Source organism: Rhineura floridana, chromosome 7 (genome assembly GCF_030035675.1).
Source record: "Rhineura floridana isolate rRhiFlo1 chromosome 7, rRhiFlo1.hap2, whole genome shotgun sequence".
NCBI classification, from domain to species: domain Eukaryota; kingdom Metazoa; phylum Chordata; class Lepidosauria; order Squamata; family Rhineuridae; genus Rhineura; species Rhineura floridana.
The window spans coordinates 43,622,022-43,644,679 of record NC_084486.1 but is presented as its reverse complement, the minus strand read 5'-3'; the positions used below and the strand labels follow the sequence as shown (position 1 = coordinate 43,644,679).

Below are 22,658 nucleotides of genomic sequence, written 5' to 3'. Positions count from 1 at the left end.
TTTTTAATTGCTTTTTAAAATGTGTTTTTAAATTTGTATATTTGTTTGTAATGTTTTTAATTGTTGTAAACCGCCCGAGACCTTTGGCTATGGGGCGGTATACAAATGCAATAAATAAATAAATAAGTAAATAAATTTAGTACACAACTGTAGGTTATGGGGAATTGGAGAAGATCCCCAGGATCCTAGAATGAGTGTTCAGAGGACATTGAATTATAGCTGGTTCCTCTATCAGACTAGAGGTGAACAGAGATGAATACTTAAGAACGTAAGAAGAGCCTGCTGGATCAGGCGAATGGCCCATCTAGTTCAGCATCTGGTTCTCACAGTGGCCAACCAGATGTCCATGGGAAACCTGTAAGCATGACCTGAGTGCCAGAGCACTCTCCCCTCCTGCTCTTTCCAGTAACTGGTATAGTAAGAAACATACTGCCTCCAGCTGTGGAGGCAGAGCGTAGCCACTGTAACTAGTAGACATATATCCTAATCCTTGATGAATTTGTCTAATCCTCTTTTAGAGCCCTCCAAGTTGGTGTCTGTCACTGCCTCCTCTATGATGCTTAGGAACCCTTTCCTAGGCTTGAGATATAGGATCAACACAGTTTTGAGCATGAGCTTTGGTGAAATCAAGCCCAGTCTCTGCTGACAGGGATATAAATAACTCCTAAAACAGTTGGCTATGCAGCATATGCCAGACAGAAACATGTAGGGCCATATTATAGCAAACATAAAAGGTTTTAAAACAAAATTGATGCAAGCCAGAGAGAGAGGGAGAGAGACAGAGTAAATGGATATCTATGTGCATCTTTGAAATGAAACTCAGCAGGTAGAAACATCCCACACATCTGAAAAGGCACCACACATCTGAGTGCTAAAGAAGTTTTTAAAGCCCTGCTGCTTTCCCTCAAATAGCTGTAATTACCTCCGAATCCCAGGAGAAAGGGTCTTAAAATCTCACCCTTTATAGGACATTGTCCATAATACAGGATCTATTACAAATTATTGTCAAGTTGGTGACTGTAAAAATGTAGTGTAATTTCTCAAATTCAAAAGTGTCTGCTTTTAAATTGATCATATAAAATGTGCTTGTTGTTGACTTTTCAATTAAAAAAATCAATATGTTATGTTCATTAATCCGTGTAACAACTGTCAGAATCAAGGCAAGGCGAAGAAAACAAAAACAAACCCCCTTTGGAATCAAGTATTGATCTACTGTGTTCTTAAGAAATTGTATCCCCTTTGTAAGGCTAAAAGGGGGAGCAAGAGAGAGGGGGAAAATGAACAACTCTGCTGGAAATATATATATTAACAAGAGACCAGGGTGCTTTCATGCATGCTCTGATAACTTGATGACTGTATAGGGTTGCCAGGTCTCCGGTTTTCTGCCGGAGTTTTCGGCAAAACGGGGCCATCTCCGGCCTCCGGCCTCCGGCCATAGTTTGTTTGAAGCCGTTGATCTCCGGCTTTTCAGTGTCTCCCTCAGGCACGCATGCATGATTGACATGCATGCGTGATTGACTGGCCGCCTTCCCGCCCTTTGTCATTGAGGGAGGGACTACTAGAGAAACAGGAAGTGAGTAAAGTGTAGCCGCCGCCCCTGGAGCAAGAAGGCCTCGTCGGAGGAGGCCGGCCCAGCTTGTTGGTAGCTAGGCCTCTGCTTGGGAGTCGTTGCGCCGGGGAAACAGGCTTGGTAGGCCCGAGAGAGAGAGGGGGGGGCAGGCAACTGAGCTGTGGAGTGAGCAGATTCAGCCCCACTACACCTTCTGCTATTGCAGACAAATACCCCCTGCCTGGGTCATTGCTCCCACTCTTTATGGACTCCATAACTGAAAGTAAACTGAGCTGCTAGAGCCATGAGGAGGGGGAATTGGCAGGTGAGAGGTAAGTTTAAAGATTCCTCTCTCCTTTCCAACATTTGCATTGTTAACCAGCCTGGGATGGGGTGAAACAGAAATATTCCAGATAAAGTAAAATAACATGCCAGTTCTCCCCTGCTTTCACTTTACATTATTTTGGCTACCACAGGTTTGGGAACCTGCATTTGCTAAAATAATATGTAGTCCCTTCTGTCCTTAGGCTGAAATTCTGTGCACGCACAAGCTTAATTACTATTAAACTCAGCACTTACTTCCAAGTAAATGTATGTGGGACTGGGCTGCAAGAGGCACAGAACAGAACATGAAGAAATAATAACTGAACTGAGTCTGACTGCTTGTTTCTTGAAACCACATTTTTAAACTTGTGCATAAAATAAGCTAGCTGGTTACAAAGTAGGGTTGCCAGGTTTAGGGCCTGAGACTGATCCTGTCTCTTTAGGAGAAGAGAAAGTCAGCCAAGTGCAGGTGTTCTTGCAACACTGTAACGAGAAAAACCACAAGGTGGAATTCTCCCATCCCCCTGCACAACTTTTAAAGATACAGAAGGCCTCTTGGTTGCCAGGCCCGTCCTCCAAGAGGTCTTCTGTATCTTTAAAAGTTGTTGAGGGGGAAGGGAGAATTCCACCTTGTGGTTTTCCCCTTTACTGCGGTGCAAGGACACCTGCACTTGGCTGACTTTCTCTTCTCCTAAAGATACAGGATCAGTCTCAGGCCCTAAACCTGGCAACCCTATTACAAAGTGATTGCTTGCCAGAAATCTAAGGATGTGTAAACACAAGCTGAAGAGTTGTTGGAAATTATCAGGGATGAAGTGTATGTATAGTATTACTCAAACCTGTAGAGCGACATAGTATTGAACTGATGTTTCCTTTAGCTTGTAAATAAAGAAACTGCTTGAAAATTACTGCACAATATAGAAGGTTCAACTGTAATTATTTTATCTCAAAGTGCCTGCTGAACATAGATGTTGACATAGTTTCAGCTATTTTACAGTTTATGACTGCAGCTTACAAACTGTTGGGAACTTTGTAATGTTAGTTTAGTGAAGATATAGTCATGTTAAGGGCTGTCATGTCAGCTTGTTGTTTCTAATGGTTACAGATGATCCATTGTGTCCCAGCTCAGTCACAATGCAACATAATCTGAATCATGTTGTCTTCTGGCTAATCAATAAATGACTCTAGTTAGTTAAAAGCAGCTGTGGGGAACCTGTGGCCCTTTAGTTGTTGTTGAACTACAACTCTCATAATCCCTACCTAGCTATTAACAATGCTTGCTGGGGATGATGGGAGTTGTAGTTCAGCAACATCTGGTGGGCCAAAGGTTCCACACACCTGATTAAAATTGTCAGCTGATACATGATGGGAGCTGTGGGTGGAAACTCCCATTGGGTCAATAAACTGATTATCAGAGGGCTCTGATCCTGCAAATATCCAGTTGCCACATACACTACAGTTCAAGATCCACCAGCCACTACAGCAGGTCTGGGGAAACCATGGCCCTCCAGATGTTGTTAGACTCTTAACTCAGCCTTTCCCAACCAGTGTGCCTCCAGATGTTGTTGGACCACAATCCCCACCTTTCCTGACCATTGGCAATGCTGTCTGAGGCTGATGGGAGTTGTGGTCCAACAACATCTGGAGGCACACTGGTTGGGAAAGGCTGCTCTAACTCCTGTCAGTCCCAGCAAGCATAGCCAATGGTCAGGAATGAATGGAGTTGTAGTCCAACATCTGGGTGCCATAGGTTTCCCCACCCTGCATTATAACACTGCCAGATTTAAAAAAGCAAATTCCTGAAGGAAGGGCTCAGTGGTATACCACATGCTTTGAACAGGAAACGTTCTGGGTGCAAGCCCTGGCATCTCCAAGTCAGGCTGGGAAAGACCCCAGTCTGAAATCCTGCAACACAATACTCAGCTAGTTGGACCAATGGCCTGGCTTAATGCAAAGCAACTTCCTATATGCCTTTTAATTAACAGTAGTTTACCATTTCTGGAAGGTTGTAATGTTGTGAGAAACTATGTCTGCTGGAATTTGCCCTTCTGGGCAATTTTGAAAGTCCCTGTGGTATTTAATATGGCATCTGTAACAGCCAGTACATCTGCCCTTAAACTAGCTTTGCTTTCTTTTTTATGAAATTAACAGTTTGATTCCATGTATGTTTACCCGGAAGTCTAACCCACTAACAATATTTATTTCCAGTCCTAAATATGCATAGGACAGCAACCTAAATTATCACTGATTTCACTGAATGTGGTCGCACCATGAGTGCAACCCAGCTCCTCGCTGATTGCAGCAGAATTAATTCTGTATGTACTGCCTTATTAAGACACAGCAACAGATTTATTCAATATCTAAAAGACTCTGGAATGATTGCATGACTAACCAGAAATCTGTAAGCTATATGCAAAGCAAAACTTCATTATGAAATGTTAATGTCTAGAATAATTTATGCAATGAAAAGCTCAAAGTAAAAAGGCTGATTGAGGTTTAAAAGGTTAACAAAAATAGCTGTAACTTCAATACTTAACAGCACAATCCTATGAATGTTTACTCATAAGTCCCACTGTTTCCATAGGGTGGGGCATATACAACCTACTATATGTATTTAGGATTGAAGCCTGTTGTTGTTATGTGCCTCCAAGTCGACTATGACTTATGGCAACCCTATGAATCAGTGACCTCCAAGAGCATCTGTCATGAACCACCCTGTTCAGATCTTGTAAGTTCAGGTGTGTGGCTTCCTTGATGGAATCAATCCATCTCTTGTTTGGCCTTCCTCTTTTTCTACTCCCTTCTGTTTTTCCAAGCATTATTATCTTTTCTAGTGAATCATGTCTTCTCATTATATGTCCAAAGTATGATAACCTCAGTTTCATCATTTTAGCTTCTAGTGATAGTTCTGGTTTAATTTGTTTAACATGGCTGCAACCACATCTACTCAGAAGTAAGTCCTATTGAGTTCTATGGGGCTTAGTTCCTTAATAAGCATGTTTACAGTTGCTGCCTTCAGGGGCATCCATCTGTGCTCCCATCTAACATCTCTGCAACACTAAGCTCCTTTCTTCCAATAATGGCCTGGCCTGAGGGCACGTAAACCCTTCTTGCCAGAAGCAAGTAAGCTAGATTAAATGTTCCCTAAAGGCGTTGAACTGTGACCTGGCAGACCAGGGTTTGAATCCCCACACAGCCATGAAGCTCACTGGGTGACCTTGGGCCAGTCACTGCCTGTCAGACTCAGAGGAAGGCAATAGTAAACCACCTCTGTCTGAATACTGCTTACCATGAAGACCCTATCTGGAATCAACTTGAAGGCAGTCCATTTCCATTTTGCATCACCCTAAGCTTGTGAGAAAGAATGACCTTGTCACTTCAGATGGACCTAGGAACACCCTATTTTAGGTAAGATTTCTATTTTAATCTCCAGAGAATTTTTTTTTTAATGGTATGCTCCAAGCAACTGTGGTTGATACAATGTATCATGTTTAATGACGTCACTAGGGCCCGCCCCATGACGTCACTAGGGCCCGCCCCATGACGTCACTAGGGCCCGCCCCATGACGTCACTAGGGCCCGCCCCGTGACGTCACTAAGGTCCGCCCCGTGACGTCACTAGGGTCCGCCCCATGACGTCACTAGGGCCTGCCCCTTGACGTCACTAAGGTCCGCCCCGTGATGTCACTAGGGCCCGCCCCCATTTTCTCAGGTTTTTGGATGGTTCCGACCTGGCAACCCTATGACTGTAATGCATTGTAGATAGTGCTGCTCTTGAAAAAAGTTTTGAAACTTTAAATTGTTCATAATGTGGCAGTCTTCCCTTTCTGCTGAGGAAGGCTACAGGTAGAAATAGACAAACCTGTAAATTTTGGTTCTCTCAATTTCTCATTTTTCTCATTTTAAATCCAGTTCTTCACATTTCTGCAGCAATTTGCCATGTTTTAAAAAAATCCTCATGAAAATTTATCCTAGTATACACATTTTTGCAAACAGATTCCAGGAATGTAATGCATTTTTAATGTTTTCTTCATGCACACTTTCCCCTAATATATGCATTATTGTATACATTGGTTGGTTGGAGAACTGTATCACAAAATTTGAAGAAGTGTGAAATTCAAAGGATAGCTGTGCTTTGGTTTACATATTGGTTCAGGAAGTAGAAATAAGGTAGTTTCTCATTAAAATGCAAACAAAATCTTAATTTCTCCCTAACTTCAGGGCACATATAATACAGATTCTAAGGCAGCAATCCAATGCACACTTACCTGTGAGTAAGTCCCATTGAACACAGTGGAGCTTACTTCTGAGTAGACATGTATTGGATTGCAGCCTACAGCTCTTAGGTGAAGGCCTGATACACCCACTGGTCCATATTTTCCCCAACATCAATGCACCTGTGCACTCAGTATTAATTAGTGCTAAACTGAACTTTTCAGTCCAGCTTTCTTCAACTGAAGTAGGAGAGGTAAAAACTGGAACCTCCTGAAATTGGGATAAGAAGTGTGGGCCAGTAAGTTTCTCTAAAATTTTCAGAGTAAGCTAGCTTTATTTATTTATTTATGCAATTTATTTGTCGCCCATCTGGCTGGAGACCCAGCCACTCTGAGTGACGTACAAAGTAAAGGTATATAAACATCACAACATCAAAAAAACAAGCAATAAAACTAAACAACCAGGTAAAAGCTACTAAGGTGCAATAAGGCTTCTAGCTTGCACATGTTTCAGGCAAAGAGGTGGCTGAAGCAATGGGTTTTCTTTGTTTGTTTTTGGTCTTTAAAAAGAACCTCACATAGTAACTTCCCTACTGCTTTTATTTCTGGCACTAGGTTTTTTTAAGTGCACAAGGGGGGGAAATCAAAGCCTCACATCGTTGGTACCAATCAGGTCTCACACTCACTCTCTGCAACTCCTCTCTTTTTTTCCCCCTGTATCTGGCTCTGGTAGGAAATGTTGAGAGGGTGCGATGGGGGCCTAGTGTTTGTGAGCTAGTTTGGATTAATGTATTTCACTGAATTAGCTCAAACATCTCTGAACTGTTCCTGCAAGTAGTACCCATAAATACAGGGTGTACTGAATGTGAAGTAAGTTCATTTGGGGTTAGTTTTGAATGATTTTTAGTTCATCTTCAAGCTCCTTCTCTTACAAGTTTTTATCTCTCACTGGGCAAGATCACAATTGTTGGGAAAAATAAATTAAACAATTCACATTCCATTGTGTATTTTTAATGTTTTCTTAGCTATCTTAAGCATATTTTAAACTTCAGCACAGAAGCCTATAACATTTTAAAAACTGGAAAAAAATCAGTATCATTTGGATGAAGTTGAATTGAAGTGTGAACTGAACATGAACTGAACTAGTTCGGTGTTGTAAAGGATATAATATGAACTGGAATTAGACATGTTGAGCTTGAATTACAACTAATTTCTTTAAAAATGAACTAAGTTCTGTGAGGGCTGCACTGTAGGTAAGCTCCCTTCTTTTTCTTTTATACTTAAAATAAAACCCCAGATGGATGCTGCATACGTCTCTCTCAAACTTCTTGGTTGCATTTCTGGTCCAGGAAAGAAATGCAGGTGAAAAGCTGCACAGACAGCTGTATAGCAACTGCAAAGTGTTTTGCTTTGTTTTAAAAATGAGAGATAGCTGAGAGGGTGCAAAGAGAGGTGTGTGGTGACCGCACAAGGTTTTAAAGTTTTCTTTAAAAGGACAAATGAAACAATCCCCTTGGCTACCTTGCTACTGAAACTTAGATAAGTCCAAAAAATTCATGGTTTTGTTCATGAACAAGTAGAATTTAAATTAGCATTATACATGTTTCAAGAGGTTAATGGGATACTCAGTATGTTTATAATTCTCTACCTTTTCACTTCAGATCAGCTGCCAATATTGGAAGGTGGTTTTAATTTACTAGATATTAGCTTGTATTATAAGGGATACTTGTTAGCATGTACAAATGATTTGCAAGATTCTTCTATGAATGCTTCAGTTTGGGTAATCTTAGAGATGGTTTATTTAACCCTCCTCTTTGAATAGCTAGTGTTGGCATTGGGGACCAATGCCACCTTCAGTTTTAGCAGATAGACATGGTGTATAGTGGCTCATCAGTTATAATTTGACCAATATGCCAACACTCAATTAACTTTGTGGGGTAATCCACATTTCAAGATGGAGACATAGCCTTTCTTGTGGAAGAAATGGGTTGAATGTGGGATATATACATTACATCAACTGACAGGCTGAGATGGAGAATTTTTGTCATTTCCTTAAATATCAGCTACTGATGACTGCGGAACGGCACTATATTCAGTTATAACATTGCTAGTATCTACTTGTGGCCCATCTGCTCTGAGTGCTTTGGCATCTCCTAAATTGTTGGAGGCAATTACTGGATACTTACAGAAAGCTGAACCTGTAACAGTTGTTTATAAATGTTTAATGGATCTTTGCAAGGTAGAGGCTCAAGAACTCAGAGAGGTGTGGAATAGGGAACTAAAATGTATTATACTGCCTAAAAATGGCAAATTTAGAATCTATACAAAATGCTTTCTTATATGTGAAATTGAGATTGATTCAGCAAAAAAATATATTTCAAGTATACTGTACTCCATAGCATTCATATAGGCAGGCATTGTCCAATACAGATAGATGCTGGAGATGTAACACTGAGAATGTCTCATTGAGGCATATGATGTGGGCTTGTCCAGTGATATATTCATTCTGGTCTGAAGTTATTATCTGTATTAATTTTGTATTGGCAAAATCCTTTATATTTGCCAGTATTCATGCACTTTTAACTATATTCCAGTAGTATGGGGGTTAGCAGTGGGATAATAAAAGTGGATTTTGTGAGCCCTTGAGGTTGCTAAGAGACTCATTCTTTGAACCTGGAAGAATAAATACCCACTATCTATTATGCAAAAGACTGAAAACCTCACTGCCCTGGCTACATTTGAACATACTTCATATAGATGTCAGTCTCGAGTGGATACTTCTTCTTCTTCTTCTTCTTCTTCTTTTTCTTCTTGTTCTAGTTGTTGTTGTAGTTGTTGTTGTAGTTGTTGTTGTTGTAGTTGTAGTAGTTGTAGTAGTAGTAGTAGTATTCATATATACTTTTTTTCTGGCACCTTGAATATTTTAATTTTATTTTAATTCATTTTTCTTTGTTTTCTTTTTCTTTCCTTTTATTGTTTAATTTGCAAATAAAAAGGGGTAAGCCCTAAAAATCACTTTTCAAAGCAGCCAAAATTCTTCCTTCCAAATTTTTGTGGGGAAATTGTCCACACAAAATGAGTGGGAAACATCTTTAAAGTTAATGAGAAATAAACTCTTTGCAGTTATAGTTGTAATAGGATCTGTGCCCCTGGTTGCTTCACTTACCGACCCCCCCACTCTCCAACCGCATTCCTCTTACCCTCACAAAAGCTGCCCACCCTTTCCCTTTACACGTTGCCAAAGCCATCCACCCCCTCCCTTTACACCTGCCTGCCTGCCTGCCTCCATCCCCGTCTCCCTCCTCCACCGGCACAGCAGCTCTCCAAAGTCTGTGGTGCTGTAGTTTGCAGCACCACCTATTGGCGGTCAAGTGAATGGCTGCATAATGACATTATTATACAAATACATTGCAGTAGAGATGCTTAGGAACTCTTTTTCTCCAATGTTAAATATGCAGCTACCATGGATGTGGCCAGTGAACATGATCCTGCTCCCCTCTTATATAGTCATAGAATGTATAAAAGGGTTTATGTAAAGACTCCATCTTTAACCCTGGTTACTAGCTTTGTTTTGTTTTTACACCAAATGCAAGGTTCTGATTAAGCTTTAAAGCAGGAGCAGCCAGCATAGTGCCCTCCAGATGTTTGTTTGTTTATATATTTATTTATTTATTTATTTAATTTATATCCCACCCTTCCTCCCAGAAGGAGCTCAGTAAAAGCACTTTAAACATTTTAAAAGCAAGATACTTTAAAACATATTAAAACAAAGCATGTTTAAAAACATATTAAAACAAAGCATCTTTAAAACATATTTCAAAAACAACTTAAAGACATTTTAAAAAGCAATTCCAGCACAGATGCAGACTGGGAAAAGGTCTCTTCTTAAAAGGCTTGTAAAAAGCGGAAGGTCTTCAATAGGTGCCAAAAAGATAACAGAGATGGCACCTGTCTAATATTTAAGGGGAGGGAATTCCAAAGTGTCAGTGTCACAACACTAAAGGTCTGCTTCCTATGTTGTGTAGAATGGACCTTCTGATAAGATGGTATCTGGGTATATAAGGAGTAAGATGATCTTTCAGGTATCTTGGTCCCAAGCCACGTAGGGCTTTATGCACCAAAACCAGAACTTTGAACTTGGCCCTGTAGCTAATGGGCAGCCAGAACAGTTCTTTCAGAAGCAGTGTACAGGCATACCCCACATTAATGTACGCAATGGGTCCAGAGCGAGTACGTAAACCGAAAATGTACTTAAAGTGAAGCACTACCTTTTTTCACTTATCGATGCATGTACTGCACTGCAATCGTCATATACAGGCATAACTGATGTAACTGACGCATTTATAACTAAAATAAACACAGTAGGCCTTATTTTAAGAAAAAGGGTAAGCTTACATTTAATGTCGGATGAACGAAAATTTATTGTAGGAAGGATGAAGGAGAGGGCATATCTTCTATTTCGTAAGTGGCGTCATCAAGGGCTAGACACTTCCTTGCTGGAGATTTGGATGGACTACTTGAAGTAGCAATGTTAATAGTAGGAGTAGGGCTTGGGGCTGATGTCGATGCTAGAGATGGACTTTCAGTGGATGTTGATGGTCTGGGAGATTGACTGGGTGCTGCTGGCCTTTTACGAAAGTAGGTGTCTAAGGAGGTTTGAACCGTAGCTCTTTTCTTTTCCTTGTAGATTTCTTTGTAACAGGCATAACCCCCCGAAATGATAGCATTGACTTTGGAACTTCTTTCAAAGTCCCTATCATGCTTTTCAAAAAGAGCCATGGTGCTATCAAGATGATGGAAAGCTTCCAAAAGAATTTTTGAAGTTAGGCCTTCAGGCTGTTTGATGGTCTCAATCTCATCCCACACATCTTCTTCTTCTCTCTCCTCTTCAAGTTCCAGAAGATCTTCATTGCTGAGGGGCTCAGTATGGGACGCCAGAAGTTCAGCAACATCTTCTGGCTCCACTTCCAGCTCTAACTGCTTTGCCATCTCTACAATATTTTCAGTAACGTTGGCTACAGGATCTTCAAAGCCTTCGAAATCATCAACTAACCGTGGGCATAATTTTTTCCAGGCCCCTTTCATTGTTGTTTCCTTTATGTCATTCCAAGCATCTCTTATAGTTTTGATGCAATCCAAGATGTCGTAGCTTTTCCAGAGTGTCTTTAGGACTTCTTGCCCTGTTCCCTCTTCATTGTCTATTGCTGCAATACACTTACTGAATGTTCTTTTTAAGTAGTTCAACTTGAAGGTAAACCCAGATTGGAATGGGTCAAGATAATGTTTCATCCAAGAGTACCTGCAATTGTTGCACCGCAACCCTGATCACCTTCCCTAAAAAGGGACTGGATAGTAGTTGTCACAAACCAATGGGTCCAGGGTAGGCTTTTTCAGGAGCAGTCTGATCCTCGTCTCTTTCATTGCAGCTGGGACCAGTCCCTCTCGCAAAGATATATCGACCACACCCTGGATCCACTTAGTGATACCCCCTCAGCAAGCTTTAATAAACCAAGAACGGCAAGGGTCAAGAGGACATGTTGCTGGACCCATTGTTGCAAGCACCTTGTCCATGTCATCAGGTTGCATCAACTGAAACTGATCTCAAGAAGTTGCTGCAGATGTTGCACTGGACACCTAATTGGGGACTGCTGTAGATGTAGATGGTACATCAAGATTGCTACAGAGGCAAGCAACGTTACTCTTGAAGTGCCTTGCAAAAAATTCACAGTGGGCTTCTGAAGGGTCTAAAACTCAGTCTGCATCTGTGTTGGAATTGCTTTTTAGTATGTTTTTTAAACCTTTTTCTTTAAAAAAATATTTTTAAGCTGTTTTAAAAATGTTTTTAAAGATGCTTTGTTTTAATATATTTTAAAGTCTGTTTTATGATGTTTTAATGTGTTTTTAGTGCTTTTGTTTGCTGCCCTGGGCTCCTTCTGGGAGGAAGGGCAGGATATAAATCAAATAAATAAATAAATAAAACTCCATTTCCTGAAGTTGATGTAACAGACCCCTGACAATATGAAAAGGCTCCACTGGACGGCTATTTGACGATGCAACGGAGGCAAAGAAGGGGGTCTTCATCGCTGCCTTCAGTGCCACACAGTAGGCACAGTTACCATGTTTTACACATGCCCGATCAGCCTCACAGCACATCTTTTGGCACTGTTGTTTGCATGAAGCAAGCAGATAACTATCATTGCCCTTAATTCAACGGTATACCAAGGTGCAAACTGGGCTCCACAATGCCAGAAAGGGTCCTCAGGGACAACCATGTTGAGAGTCTAAACTACAAGGGTGTCAACAGGGTCACCTGCTCTATCTGCTGGAAACTCCCCCAGGGTATTCAGGAATGCAGTGGATTCCATTTGTCTCCGGGCACAGACCATCTTAATCGGTCCACTGGCTATGCTGGCTGGTACTGATGGGAGTTGGAGTTGAGTTGGAGTTGAGCAGTATCTGGATGGTATGACATTGGCTGCCCCTGCTTTAAACTCTACATTGCTTGGTTCTGGGATATCTTCAAGACTGCCTACTCCTGTAAGAGCCCCACCTTCCAACATTCAGTTTCATTGGATGTCCATGAGTTTTATTCTTGTGAGAGAGGGAGAAAAACTTTTCTCTATCCACTTTCTCCATGTCATGCATAATTTTATAAACTTCTATCATGTTTCCTCTTACTTGCCTTTTCTCTCAACTAAAGATCCCCAAATACTGCAACTTTTCCTCATAGGGGAGTTGCTCCATCCCTTTGAATGTTTTTCAACTCTACAGTATTCTTTTTGAGGTAAGTCGACCAGAACGATACACAGTATTTGAAATGCAGGCACACCATCAATTTGTGTAACAACATTGTGATATCGGCAGTTTTATTTCGGTTCCTTTCCTAATGATTGCCTTTTTTACAACTGTCACACACTGGGTCAATGTCTTCACGAAGTTATCCGCTTACCTTATGCAAACAATCACTCATAACTGGAGACCACCAGCACCAGCAGCTCACGTGTACTTTAAGGTGTGTGATGAAGTGAGGGCCCTCTTACTGTATGATTAGTAATAACACCAAAATACAAACCTAGGTGGAGGAAGAAAAATTTGTCTGACAGAGTTTGTTGGAGATTTTTACACAATTCATTATTTATTTATTTAACAAATTTTATATACTGCTTGATTATGAAAAACATTTCAGTGGTTTACAGGAACATTTAACATTATCAATAAAAAAGTTGGGAAGGTTCTGTGCATTTACCATCCCAAATTTTGGCTGGAGACCTATAACAATAAATCACAGACAGCAAAAGGATTGCAACAAAATGCAATGAGTTATATGAACAGAATGAAAAGAATCAGCTGGCAAAGTTATTGTAGCACAGACAATTCTATTTAGAAAAATAATCGTGCATTGATTTTCAAAAAGGGAAAAGAAAGTAACCATGGCAATGTCTTTCACAACAGTTTCCTCTAGTAAGAAATTGGTTATTTTGCCAGGGGAAAAAAATTACTGGGTTATAAACTGGAAATAGACAATCACATAACAGTAGAGACTTTGGGACCTAGTGTAGTGAGCTACCGTAGACTGTGTGTAATCAGGCTTCAGAACCCAGGCATAGATGAATTAAAGGTATGCAATGAGCTCCAGTCATTAGCAGACTGGATAATTATCTTTAATTGGTTAATCTATTGGATTAATATATTAAAAACTCAAAAGGTGCCCCTGATTATTTGGGCAGCCAACTAAAACAAGTTAAATTATTTTTAATATAAGTTGTTTATTTGTTTGTTTGTTTTAAAAAACTGCAAATAGCAGGTCCTGTATCATCATCATCATAATGAATTACCTGTCCTTCACCCAAAAGTCCCAGGGCAGGACACAACAAACAATTTTAAATATGACATTAAAAACAATCTAAACTACTTAGTTATATTCAACTAGGTCCTACTCAGAGTAGACCACTAAAATTAATGAACCTAAGTTAGTCATGCCTATTAACTTCAGTGGGTCTACTCTGAGTAGGACTAATACTGAATGCCACCCAGAATTAGTATTTGACTTTATTGATTTCAATAAAATGTAAGTGCACTAAATATACTCTGCATTTTGCTTGTAGAGCAATAGTCAGCAAAATATTCCTGCTGAAATTCATTGAACGTGTAGTCCATGTGATGGTAACCTTGAGACTAGATTACTGCTGCGTGGGGCTGCCATTGAGCTTGGTCTGGAAGCTCTAGCTGGCGCAGGATGTGGCAGCTAGACTGCTGATGGGGGCACATGGTCACCAACATAGGACACCTTTGCTAAAATATCTGCACTGGCTGCCCATTTACTACTGAGCCAGATTCAAGGTTCTTGTATCAATTTACAAAGCCCTGAACATCTTAGGTCCAGGGTACATTAGAGACCACCTGAGCCCTTATATCCCAGCTTGATCACTGAGAACATCTGCAGGATCCTTGTTGGTTGTCCCCTGAGTTGGTGAAGCTCGTTTGACATTGACATGAAACTCCATGTCAAAGGCCCAGTTCTGTAGAATGCTCATCCAGTAGAGATTCAGCAGTCACCTTCTGTTTGAACTTTAAACACTTGTTGAAAACCTTTCTATGCCACCAGGCTTATGCTAAAAATTAAGAAAACATCTTCTGTAATTCTTACCTGATGATCTTAAATTATTTATCTTTTTGTTAGTATGTATTTGATATTTTTAGGAAATTGCAGTATACAAGTATTTTTATATATTAAAAAAATAATCACATCATGAGAACTTGAATATTTTTCAGCAGAATATAGTCAAGCCTTAGTTTCCATGGATTTTGCGCATTACAGTTTTGAGACTGACTCAGAAAATACCTAAATGCCACCCTCGGCTTCTGCTTGGAGGAAGAGCAGGATATAAATCTAATAATAAATAATAAATAAATGAATGTTTAATATTTATAATGGAAAACAATATTTATTTTCTCCTATTTGCTCCTGTTCTTCAGACATATGCAAAGCACATTAACTCAGAAGCAAGTCCTAGTGTGTTTCATAGATCTTACTCCCAGATAAGTGTGCATTGGATTGCAGTACAAGGTGGGCATCATATTGAGCACAAAAATTCACAAAAAATGTGCATCTGTGAGGATGAATTGTAAGGTTTGTGCAAACAAAATAGTTAGCACACAGGCTACATTGGTGCTCCCTTATCATTATCACTGCACTGTGGAGTTTGCTTCTGCAGGAAGAAGACTTGTATATCTTCATGTTTGATCCTATTGTAGCTAATAAATGTCTGCCATTACTTGACCCTAAACAGTTAGAGGTTAATTGAACTAGAAGCCAAAGCACAATTGTCTCAGTACAATTTAATCCCTCAAGACAAGGACTGTGTTCAAAATGAAAGTATCCGCTTAGCTGATAAAAAGGGAGTATGAGAGAATATTCTTGAAATATATTACAAATAATTTTTGTATTAGTCCCCAAATTATTTCAGACTCTTCAGAGTATAAAAGTCAAGCATCATATTGAGTACAAAAATACATTCAGGCAAAAAATGTGGATCTGTCATGTGGACTTGCAACAGACTAGACAAGTTAAACAAAAAAAACCAATTATGCTCAGTGAGAGATTTAACTAAAATTCAAATGGGAATTAATATTTCAGACTCCTCATGGACCTTTGATCAAAATTTTGTGATTATGCCATATCTACAGGTTCTGGCCAACAACAAATACTGTCCAAATTATAATGTTAAAGCTATACTGTTTTTCCAAACCAGGTCTTAAATACACTGAATATGCAGCCTATAAAAACAGGATTTAGAAAAAGAAAGGATTTGTTGTGCCAGTGTTTTGGGATAGTGGGCATGCTTTATGGATGGGGTAAGAAGCCTTAAGTTAGGGCAGAAAAAGACTTGGAGGGCAAAGAAAGGATATACCTGCACTCACATGGAACAACAAATTAATACAAGGTAGTAGGGATGGAAGGATCTATCAATTTCACTTCTCTCAGTTTCTCATTTTTCTAGTCTTAAATTCTGTTCTCTAGATTTCTGCAGTAATTTGTGGATTTTATTTTTAAAATATCCTCATGAATATTATTCAGCATTTTAGTCCAAATTTCTCCTAATAAACACATATTTGTCTGTCGTTTTGACTAATGAATGCATTTTACAAGTCATTTTCCCTAATACAATCCTTTTTTATGTTATTTTCAGTAATATATTCATTTTTATACACATGTTCCCCAGTATATGCCTTTTTTAAAAACATTGTTTGGTTGAGGGACTGTATCGCAAAATTCAGATAAGTGTAAATTTTGAAGGACTGCATGTTTAGGTTCTCATATCGTTTCAGAAAGTGTAAACTGGATAAATTTGGCTGCAAATGCACCCTTACTATATAGCCAAATAAGAGAACTGGAAGAAGCAAGCAGGAGTCTGCAAGCGTAGAAGTCCAGACTGCTCCTAACGAATGATGACCACGTGGAGAAGTAATTACAGGGAGTGTGGGAAATCAGAAATATTTGGGGAAACAGCAGCAACCACCTATCAAGGGGCAAGCAGTGACTGACAGGTCTCATATATTGCTGTGACGTACAGGTTAGATTCTGTTACAGAAACACCATTGACATTGTATGAGACCTGATGGTGTTTTTAGGCCTGGCACCCCCACTAATTCTGACAGTGCTTTTCTTAGTTTTGACAGCATAATGTGATAGAAACTGCTTCCCAGAAGGATTAACAGTAAGAGTGTTTAATTAATTTACTCCTCTTTGATGCAGTCTGCTGTAAAAAGCTGTAGTTTCTGAACAGCATGTAATGCTTACTGCCTGTCCAGAAAATGGGCAGACTAGGCTGGCGTCATACCACCTGTTATTAATGATATGAACATTCAGGTGCATCCAACTCTGTTTTCATAGTTTGCCAAGCCTTCAAATGAGTTCTGATTGAAGGAAAGAGAAATTAGTGTACTTTAGCTTTACATCTTAACACAGATTCAGGGTGGGGATGGGGGGAGGCAATGTGGTAAGGCACAGGGAAATCCCACATGTCTCATGTCTTTCTGGGAAGGGACAACACATCATGGTGGCATTATGTATTTGAATTCAGTTCTTTACCAAACAACAGTAAAAATGGGCAGGGGACTCCGGCAGAAGAGTAGTATGCGGAAGACGGTGCTGAATTTTTTTCTCCACTTGCCCTCATGGTACCGCATCATGTTTTCTATGAGACCTGCTCAGAAACCAGAAATATGGCTGGCGGGGGGGGGGGTGGACTGGCAGAAAGGTTGGGTGTGTGTGAAGCAATGGGCGGAAGAAGGATTTAGTGCTTTAATCACCTACTGTTGCTCTGCTAGAAATTGCTGCTTCACTCACTATTGTTCAATGCAGATGCAATTTCTAAATGTGTAGTTTTTCAACCATAACTCATAGTTCTTCCCTTAACCATGAAGCAAATCAACTTTTTTTTGTGTTAAGCTTGGCATAAGATGAGAATTTATCTCTGAAGGGATTTACATTTTCATCCCATTTTTAAGTCTTTAGCAGAGATGAAGCCTCTCTTCTTATATCTAGGCTAATAAAAGCTATTATAACATTCCATTGATTTGAAGGACTTAAACCCAGTTGCAGGAAAGCATTACAAATCAATTTTTGAAGTCTGTAAAATGCCTGTTAGGTTCTAAAAATAGTACTTTAAAAACCCCATGAAATATCACTCTTTTAGTATGAATATTTCTAGGCACTGTAGTATCCACACTATAATGTAGTCAAATAATGAGTTCACACAGTCCTATTTGGATGGTTTTGTTAAAACCACTGGTTTAGAGATTTGAGGAAAGTTGAAAAATACTCTGGCCTGCTTCAAAGGTAATGGTAAGCCAAACTATGGCTTACTGGGACTGCACAAATGTGTGGGCTCCTAGCAGGGCCGGCTCCAGGAATGTCGGGGCCCTTGGGCATCAGCTTGCCCTTGCCCCCCAGCATGTGTGTGTGTGTGTGTGTGTAGGGAGGGGGAGGGGAGGGTGGGTTTGGTCATTTGCATGCTTTTTGAGTTCAGTGGGATTTACTCCTGTGCAATCATGCTCCAGATAAGTGAAGGAATGAGGAGGGCAGGAAGGGGAGGAGGAGGGCAGGAAGGGGAAGGGGAGGAGATTGGATGAGTGGGCACTAGGCAGAGGGAAAGCCCTTTTCCTTTCCAAAGGGAAATCATTGTGAACCGTATCATTCTTTTTCATTCTACAGCAGTCACATGTAGCCTCCTACCCAAATTTAAACCAAAGCTGTCGCTGAGAGTTGCTAGGAGATGCCCTATTCCCTCACAGAGCTTCAATCGGAGTGGCTGGCTGTTAAACCACTCTGGCCACTGGAGCTCTGTCAGGGGAATAGGAGTCTCCTCTCAGCACCCTTCACAAACTACACTACCCAGGATTATTTCAGGGAAGCAATGCCTGTCTAAAGTGAAATAAAGGTCTCAGGTGGGTGCGGCCCCCTGATTAGGCAAGCCCAGCAGCTGTGAGACTGGCTTTTAGAACACTGACACTTGGTTCTTACTGAGCATGCCCAATGCTATCATTTAGTTCAGTGCTAAATTTCTTAAATTAATTAAAAACCAGCCAGGCATATTTTTTTTACTTTTAAATGGCAGAAGATGAAGTATGGGGCAAGGTCATTAATAGGATTACGGGTACTCTGTGAACATGTTTTTTTAATTGATTTCAACAAATTCTGAGAACTCTGAAAGAAAAAAGTCCAAAAAGGGTCTTTTCTCTCTCTCTCTCTCTCTCTCTCTCTCTCTCTCTCTCTTTGCACTTTGAACTGTCGATTCTCTCTGACTGTTTTGTGTATCACCATGAAAATTTAGAGGGTTGTTAAGCAATTATTTCTGAGTTCAGGACTATAAGTTTTGTAAGGTTTTGTTTTGAAATGAGCTTATAGGAAGCACCAGAATGTCATGGGGGGTATTTTCAATTTAACATTGTGGAATGCGAAAAATCCATGCTGACTGTAGTATATAGCCACTCTTGTGGCTGTATAATTACTTCTTTATGTCACCAGAAAGAACAGCAGATGGCATTTTGAGGAGTTAAGGCTGGTGTTAGCTGGGGGGCATGAGAGATGAAAATGAATTATTTAGAAATCTTGCAGTGTTGTAACCTATGAGGTAACCTGCCAGCTGTTTGTAGTGGTTTGTTCTATAAAGACCTCTGTGTAAGAACAGAGACAAGGTATTTCTCATCTCTACCATAATGCATTCACTAGCTCTAGGGATTTTATCTAGTAAAACTTCTTTCTCCTAAGTTCTTGCATTCAAATTATTTTTCTATACTAGCTGAAGGTGTCTGTGTGATAACTTCTAGTGTAATTTTCAGAAAAAGCAAATCCTTGGATAATGTATCCAAAAAAACTCATTTTGAAAAAGAAGCTGAGGATTTTTAGAGCAAAAGCCATAACCAAAGAAACAGTGTGAGGAAAAATTGATTTGATACACTTTTCACTAGTGCTATAATCAGATTAAAGAAACCTTAGTAAGCAAAACATAAGTTTTAATCAACAGATCTGTTTAATTTGCATATGAATAAAACTATATTGCTGAAGTGAAAGAAAGCTTACTGTCTTTAACCTTTTCCTTACTTATGAGTGTGCAAAAGGAATGTGCATTTTTAGATGGGACCTGCTACCATGCTTGAGTAATTAAGAATTTTGAAAAACAATCTGCTTGTTGATTAGAGGTGCTGGAGGAATCTTGAGTGAATATCATTCCTGTCACCCATTAGGCCCCATTGCAGCATGGACTCTTGCTGCGAAATCTATTCACCTTAGTTCTCTACAATGAACCTTTTTTAAAAAATGTGTATTCATGGATGTATGCGGCGTCTCTTTGCTTTGCTTGAAGTGTTGTTTGTTGCCAAAGACAGCTGATATGCACTAAGACTGCAATCCTAACTATGTCTACTCAGAAGTAAATCCTATTGAATTCACTGAGGCTTACTCCTAGGTGCATGAGGTTAGGATTTCAGCCTTAATCTATTTCCTATCGTGAATTTTAAAAACAATGGAATGCATTGCTCATTATTTTTCTTTTCACATGGAAGATGTGATCTCATTTGTTACCTGTAGATTGTTCCTGTAGTCCTCACCTCTTGTCAAAGGGGGGGGCATTTGGATTTAACTGCCCACTCTTGACCACCCTAAATCTTAGTTTTAAAAGTAAAAGTAAATTTAAAATGTCTTTCCTTTCACACTCCACTGAAACTTTCTTCACTTTTAAGCCCCTTCCAGATGCCTGAGTGAGGGAAACAAAATAGGATGCTAAATTCCCACTTAACTGTGAAGTCAAGGTAGTGAAAGTGGTTGCAGTCCTAAACCTACTTAACTGGGAGTAAGCTCCATAGAATTTAATGGGACTTACTTCTTAAAGAGATGATTAGAATTGCAGCCAGAGATGGATTTGGGATGACCCATTAGCCACTTCATTAAATTTGTCTTGAAGGTGTCACAACACTCATTGTTGTTTTTGCTGCATAACACTAACAGGGCTAAACTTATGGAAATTCATTTGGAATTACACACAGTTACACACAGGGAAGGTAACTGATTTGTAAATATCAGCTGATGACTGAGATACATGTGTCTATTGCGTACTACGTAAAATACTATTATGTTAAAATATGTATATTTCTACAACAGTGAATGACAAAACAGAACACATTTGTGCAGAATAAGCCAGTTTCAACTGAACGGCAGATACATTAAGCAAACATACATTGAGCATGTTTGTAGATCCCTGTTCATCATTAACCAGAGGACTGAGACTGCACTGCAAACCTATTCCCACTTTTCTGGGAGTTAGCCCCTGAGGGGACCTACTTCTTACCTTCATGGTTTATACATGTCTTCTGACAGATTATTTAACTAAATATTGCAGACCTATCTTTTTCCCATTGGAAATCTCCCAGTGAAGTAGGAGCACTATGCTAAAAGTGGGTGGACCAACAGGGTTATTGTTATGTTTCCTGTCGGTTTGCACTTACAATATGTTAGACTTTGATTCAAGTGCTGGTCCTATGTTAATGTCTACAGGCAGAGGTAAAGTAGATAGGATGATTGCCATGACAGAAACATCATCTATTACGATGAGTTGACAGGCTTGTAAGATTCAGTGATTTTTTCCCCCTTCTGACTCCTGTGTTTTCCATTTTCTATAAGATAGGAGGTATTCATGATTATATGTGGTGTTATCATTATTGATGATAAAGGGTTTTTCAGTTGTCAATGTTTGTTACACTGAGGAGTCCAATTTTGAGGGAGGAGGATGTGTAAAAGCTCCAACTCAAGGCCAAAGATGTGTAGATAACAATAAATTGACAAGGCAGTAATCTGCTTAAGAATGCTATAGTAAAGCTTTGACAAATTGAAACAAGCTCAGATTAATAAATGTCAAAGTGATAAGATGTTCTAAAGCCATCAGGAACTGGAAAATTGAGATCTTTGTAAAACAGCATAATAATAGGTGGATTATTTTGGCATCTGTCATCAATACAATTGATTCTATCGCAAGGTAAAATACTTATTACATATTGGATTTTCCTAATTTGTAGAAAAGGCATGTGCAGCCTAGAATGAAGACCACACTGCCTCCAAACCTGGTGAAAGGAAGATAATTAAGGGATAGTCAAAAGGTGACCCACAGTTTGGAAGTTGTTTCTGAATCAGTTAACTAATCTCCTCTTAGTTAGCCTTTCTAATTCTCTACCCCTACTCAAATTGCACAAAATATATTCTGAACATTGATGTTACACATCTCCCTTTTATCTCACTATATGTATTTGTTTTTAATAGCATGTATGCCCCAGTATGTGGAGGTGTGGAGATGGACAAATCTGTAAATGTCAGCTTCTGTCATTTTCTCATTATTCAGTCAGTTCACCCAAAAATGTTTGTGTGCATTTCTCCTAATAGTCACACTTCATATACATGTGTAATGGGATGTCTTTTGGCTCCCCTACTTTTTAATCTTTACCTGAACGGTATAGTCCTTGCGCTATCCGGACCAGCCTTCTTTCCTCCCTCCATCGGAAGTAGGAAAATCTCTATACTCCTATATGCGGATGATATGATTTTACTCTCTGTCACCCGCAATGGTTTAAGGAGGTTATTACAGAGACTTGATGACTATTGTGCTAAAGAAAATTTGCAGATCAACTATGGTAAGACAAAGGTATTGATCTTCGGTAAAAGGCATCTTAACTATAAATGGTCAATAGCCAATTACCAACTTGAACAATGCAGAGTCTTCAAATACTTGGGCATATATTTTTCAGACAACCTTTCTTGGAAAAAGCATATAGAAAGAACCAAAGCGTCAGCACTAAGAACAAGCGGGGCTGTACTTAGATTCTATCGCACTGCAGGTGGCAATTTAATTGACCCCGCCCTAAAAATTTTTTGAAGTAAGGTTATTCCTCAGATCACATATGGTGCGGCAGTGTGGGGCTGGGAAGAAACCCATATTGCCAGTTTAGAGGTTATACAAAATAGCTTTCTGAGAAGACTTCTGTCTTTGCCTCCAGGCACCCCAGCGGCGCTGCTACGTGCA

At 39.7% G+C, this 22,658-nt stretch overlaps 1 protein-coding gene across 11 annotated transcripts in view; it reads left to right on the top strand.

The window, feature by feature from the left end:
• Positions 1 to 22,658, top strand: part of PRKG1 (protein kinase cGMP-dependent 1) — a 1,123,517-nt gene that overhangs the window by 632,677 nt on the left and 468,182 nt on the right. The window contains exon 1 of one of the 11 annotated variants that reach the window (XM_061635370.1): positions 6,343 to 6,386. The exons of the other annotated variants lie outside the window; for them this stretch is intronic. The gene's annotated coding sequence lies outside the window, so the exon portion shown is untranslated. Of the gene's footprint in view, positions 1 to 6,342; positions 6,387 to 22,658 lie in introns of those variants that run through there. 11 annotated transcript variants of the gene reach the window in all.